General features: G+C 31.9%; 1 pseudogene; it reads right to left on the bottom strand.

Annotated features, from left to right (window-relative positions):
* Positions 1 to 1,023: 1,023 nt before the first annotated feature.
* On the bottom strand, positions 1,024 to 2,415 carry LOC149493169 (two-pore potassium channel 1 pseudogene; annotated as a pseudogene).
* Positions 2,416 to 5,626: the final 3,211 nt, after the last annotated feature.

Here is a 5,626-nt window from a genome sequence, read left to right as displayed (position 1 = left end):
AAAAAAAAAAAAAGCCACATAGTTTGGTTTAGTTAATATCAGGTCTTTGATTTCTCTAATCTTTTAGGTAAAAAGAAAATACTCATGACCTTTTTTCTGTGCTTAGCTTTTATACAATACAAGCCAAGCAGGGCAGAATATGCACTCCTTAGTATAATCTTCATTTAATAATTGAAAAGGTTAACGCAGATGGTTTAGTTGCAACAGATTCACTAATATTCAGGGATAAAGACATGAAAAATAAGCTCTAAACCTGTTTGGTTGTTAAGAAAACGCAAGAAATATAAAAGAAATCAAAGAATGAACTGAATAAATTGAAGTGAAACTGAATGAGAAAAAAGTAGAAGAAGAAGAAGCTCTAAACTCGGTTTGCAATGCACACTAACCAAACTTGTATGAAGCTCTTCACATCCATCAGCATAACAGATCAGCAGCAATACCTGAAATTTTCACTTTATGTAATTGTTTTCCTTTCTGTGAATTCTGTAGAGGGAGATTCGTTCTTGGCATAAATTAGCAGCCATCAAGTTTTGCACTTTATTTGCTCTCCAACAATAATGGCACGGAAGTGCCTTTCCTTCTTCTTTCTACCAAATGCACACTTTAGAAGCATTAACTCTACACAATCAAGGTCAAATAATTTTTTATTTTCATGTGCCCTAGTATTACACATTTGAATTAAATAATTATTAGGGTTCTTCCCTTAAATCACAAATACCTAATTTTCAGTTCTCTTTTCTGTTCTAAAACTTCATAGCCTCCATTAGAAAGAGCAGCTTGTATTCTTGGTATCATATTCATATGAAAAAAAGTCAGCTATGAGAGTTTGAAGAACATTTTGCAAACTATGAAAATATCATAATATTCTGGAGATGCACAAAATAATTAAGGATCACCATGAATAGTAATGTTTGTCAATGATTTTGATTTGATTTAATTAATTAATGGAATTCTTCTTTTCCTTTAAAGAAATTTAAAATATGAAAATATCAAAAAGTTACTAACTTTACCAAAAAGTTTTTTTCAATCTTTCTGTAATTGAGATGCCTGAGGTTGCACTAAATCAGCTTCTGTTAATGTTCCTGAATGATCAATCAAGCTTTCTAAATCTTTCCATCACTAATGAAATATCTTCCTCTTCGATCTTTCCCATTTCCTTCAACGTGTACACAATGAATTCTGCAACACTGATGAACAACACAAATTACAAAAACATACATATTGAAATCAAATGTATGTATTTTAGTAAGGATCCTTACGTGACAACTTTGTCTTGATCGAGATCAGCAGACTTGAGATCTGAGGATGTCATATTTCGGGTTAATACCCTTTTGATGAGCATTGTTTGCCTTATTTCTGTGTATAATTCAGTAAGGTAGACAAAAAATTGAGCAAGGCAAATTGTACTGCTTAATATCCAGAAAGCAGCAAATAAGCGACCTGATTTAGTTGAGAAGCTCTCATCTCCATACCCAAGAGTTGTGATTGTAGAACAAACACAATACAAGCATCCACTAATTCGAAATTTTCAAAGAAACATAAAATGCAATTCCTAAAATTATAAGCACAAACAAGAGTGCAGATGCATAAACAAACTTGTACTGTACTTTATGAGTTTCAATCTCCTTATGGATTTCTGTCGAACCCATTTCTTTATGCATCTGGATAGCTTTAAAAAAAAGAGCCTCTTGCTTTTCTACAATGTAATCTGCTGCCTTACTTAGAAGAATCCCAACAAGGGACATTCCAATAAATACATAAACACTTGCCAGTAATTTTGCTGGTATGCTATTAGGGACGAGATCTCCATATCCGACAGTAGTCATTGTAACAACACAGAAATAAATGGCATCAATAAGCCCATGTGTTTTTTTGCCATCAATTTGATGCATTATAAGGAAGAAAGTTATTGTGCCAAACCCTAGATAGAGTACAAACAAAATAAATACTTGCTTGAAACTAAATTTTTGTTTCACCAAAAATGACTCCAACCATTGAAGCGATTGGTTGCTATTTTGTTCTGGATTTTTGATTTCTGAAGACCTTCTTTGAAGGGTTTTCTTCTCTTTGGCATTTAAACAAGCATCTTCTACATCTGAAAGAAAAGGCTTACTAGTATCATCATTGGCCATTGAAATATAAAAAAAAATTGTCAATCCTTTATCAATGGCCTGAAGATTGAAATTGTGTAATCACCAATTAATTTTTCTAGCTGGGAATTTAATACACATCCAAAATTGTGTATTCCTCACAACTCTTTTCCTATAAGCCTATGGGTTGATACTTGCAGCATTCGAACCTTATACCCCATAATGGAAATCTAAAACCGGTTCTCCCTCATTTGGCCCTTTCATCACAAGACTGTAGATTATCAAACTGACTATATTTCATTCTAGTACAATAATAAGACTTGTTTCTAACAATAAAAACTTGTTGCATTCAACCTGTATCAAAAGCTAAGCAATTAGTTTAGAATTTCACCTAATACTGGAAATAATATAAAGGGAAAAATTGTATTGTCTGGGCATCAAAAAGAAATTAATATTTAGCTTTCTAACGCTGAGAGAAATTGTTTGATGTTACCACAGGAGATCCTGAAAGAGAGGAATATTTGTCAGAGTCAATGTACAATCAGGAAAGAAGCAAATAGCAAAATTACCGGTGCTGTTTCCAGTTGGCTAGATTTTAGTCATAAATCGAAAGAGTTGCAATTTTGTAGTTTCATTATTTATGTTCCTATTATTATTATTATTATTATTATTATTATTATTAGGCAAAATACATCCACAAGTCACTCAACTTTGCAACTTTAAGCTATTGAGTCCTTAAAGTTTTATTTATCCATATGAAGCTCTTTTACTATTATTTTTAGTGACAATAAGAACTTATTTAACCATAAATCTTAACCGCGTTAGATATAGTATTTTCAAAATTTGGACTACACCAATTGGTCTCATTTTTTACGAATTTATAATTTTATAATAAGAAAGTAATGATATAAATATAATTATAAATGTATGATTGTTTTTTGAATTATAAACATCAACCAATATACATGTAGTTACTTATTTTTATCATGTTATTGATCGTTCAAAATAAATATTATATATTCATTTTTATTTGTTCTAAAAATAAATATTATTATTATTAGTCAAAATACATCCGGAAGTCACTTAACTTTGTAACCTTAAGCTATTAAGTCCTTAGGCTATGTCTGGTTGGATGTAATACAATGTAATGTAATCAAAGATGTAATGCAATAAAAAATGTAATGGAATGAAATGTAATTAAGATTCTATTACTATGTTTGGTAATATAATTAATAAAATTTATGGAATGTAATCATAATTCCATTTTTGTATATTTGTAAATATGTAATGTAGTTAATTAAAATACTACAACCACCTGTAACACCCCTTCTCCAACCCCGTAGGGCCAGACACGAAATGTCATATTCTGTGCGAAAGGCACGTATAGACTTGCTTATTAATACAGAACTAATTTCAAATAAAAATATAATACAAAAAAAAGGTAGCTTAGTTTATAATCCTTTAAAACATACAGCAGGAAGTCTTAAGAAAACATAAGCCGCTTAAAACAGTTCAATTATAAAAATTAGGGAAAATTAAAATCTTTAAGTAGTAGTGAAACCCATCAAACACAATTAAATAGTTTAGATAAATCCTGCAGAAAATTGTAAGAGTTCCTTTGAAAATGCAACTTTAAGAAACAATTCGAATCCGTTAATAAAACGTTTATTAACGTTCTAAAAGAAATAATAAATTTCCAAATATTCTCTTTTACTTAAATAATCAATATTCCAATCAAATAAGTCAAATTCCCAAAGGCATAAACCTCAAATCCAACATTTATAAATCCATAAAATCAATAAAATCAAGATACAAAAATTCAAATCCCAAAATGAGCTTCCATGTCCAATTGGGAATAATCAAAATCCTCAAAAGGTTCAAAAGGGATAAAACAAAGGTACTAAAAGAACTAAATTACAAATCTCACATAGTAAATCAACACTCTCATTATTTCAAAACTAACACATGCCATGAGTGTCCAGTATAGACTCATACTCTAGTCTGGAAGTAGAAGATCCTCTCTCTGGACACAGGTACTTGAGATCCACATCAAACAAACCTTCAACCTACGCGAGTTAAAAACATCTTGCTAAGTATAAAACTCAGTGGTACTCAACAATAATATGTAATCACATAGCATACATGTATGGTCCGCTGAAACCGTATACAATATTAAAATATCATTTACTATAATAGTTCTCATTCTCACACCATATTTCCATGCAAATACTCATAATCAAGTCACATTCATATTTAATTGTGTCCTGAGTAACAACATCAATCATAATATAATAACTTATGATTACTTGTGGTACAAGTTACCTATAGGCTGATGACGTATGATTACTTCTAATACAAGCTACTTATGGATTGATGTTACATGATTACTTGATATGCAAGTAATCAGTAATTTATAATTGTATGTCATTCTCTTAATCATTATTGGGCCTTAACATGACTCAGAAGAAACAGAAGCAGAATAGGTAATAGAACGGTGTTTGATAACCGTCAAACTAATACTGGCTAGTTAGCCTTTTAACAGTAGACTTAGAAAGTTTTTTAGATACAGAGTCAGTAGAGTGCGTCCACTCGTACTGAAGACAGCCATGTGTCTGGCTTATGATCATAGAGCAATCCAAATCAAATCCATAACATGCTTTTATTTTCAGAAACAGATAATCATATTCTAGCAACAACTCAACCAAGATCACAGTAAGAGCCCATTTGTTCTTATTATGTGAATTCAGTTTAATTCCATTATCCACATAGCAACCTTATAATACAAGTATCACTCAATAGTCATAACAAGTAAGCATACATGATTGCAACATGCTCATGATTTACAGAAACTTATTTCTTCATACAAATCTCAATGATATATATTCATACATGTATATACATAATAATCTCATATCCATAGAATAGTCAACTCAAGCATCTGAAGTCAAACCACATCAATCCTGACTTAACATACTCCAATATCACTTAAGTAGTCAAATAAGAAATGTACCTAGTGCATAGCATAAGCTTTCCATAGTATATTACCATACGTTTATTATTGAATCATAGTCAAACATAGGTCAAACTATTCACATTTCTAGTGATTCATAAGTCAACCAAGTCAATATCACATTATCAAAGTCCTGGAGCATCATTTAATCACATCATATACTACACAAGCTGTGAATACTCAAATTTTGAGGCTTCTCATGTTGTTGGTGGCATGTGAAACTCTTTAGATGGAGGAAAACACGCTGCTACAGTGCCATGCCAATTAGTTTGACTTTGCTACAGTAAATTTGACTTTTCTACAGTAACTTTGACTTTGCTGCAGCAACTGTGCAAACAGTCCGGCCGGACCGGAGGCCATTTTGGACATTTACTGGAAATATGTCAATATGGTACTTGAAACGTCCGGAATTTCACGAGGATCGCAGAACCGGTCCCGGAATGATTTTTGGAGGTCGGAAACTCCCAAAAAAGCTCCCGGAGCGAGACATGGTGGCCACCACCAGCTACGGCGGCGCCGGCCGCCG

Source organism: Jatropha curcas, chromosome 10 (assembly GCF_041381405.1).
Source record: "Jatropha curcas cultivar XTBG-Jc1 chromosome 10, XTBG_Jcur_1.0, whole genome shotgun sequence".
Taxonomy (NCBI): Eukaryota; Viridiplantae; Streptophyta; class Magnoliopsida; order Malpighiales; family Euphorbiaceae; genus Jatropha; species Jatropha curcas.
Note: the sequence above shows the minus strand (reverse complement) of the source record. Positions and strands in the feature narration are given on the sequence as shown.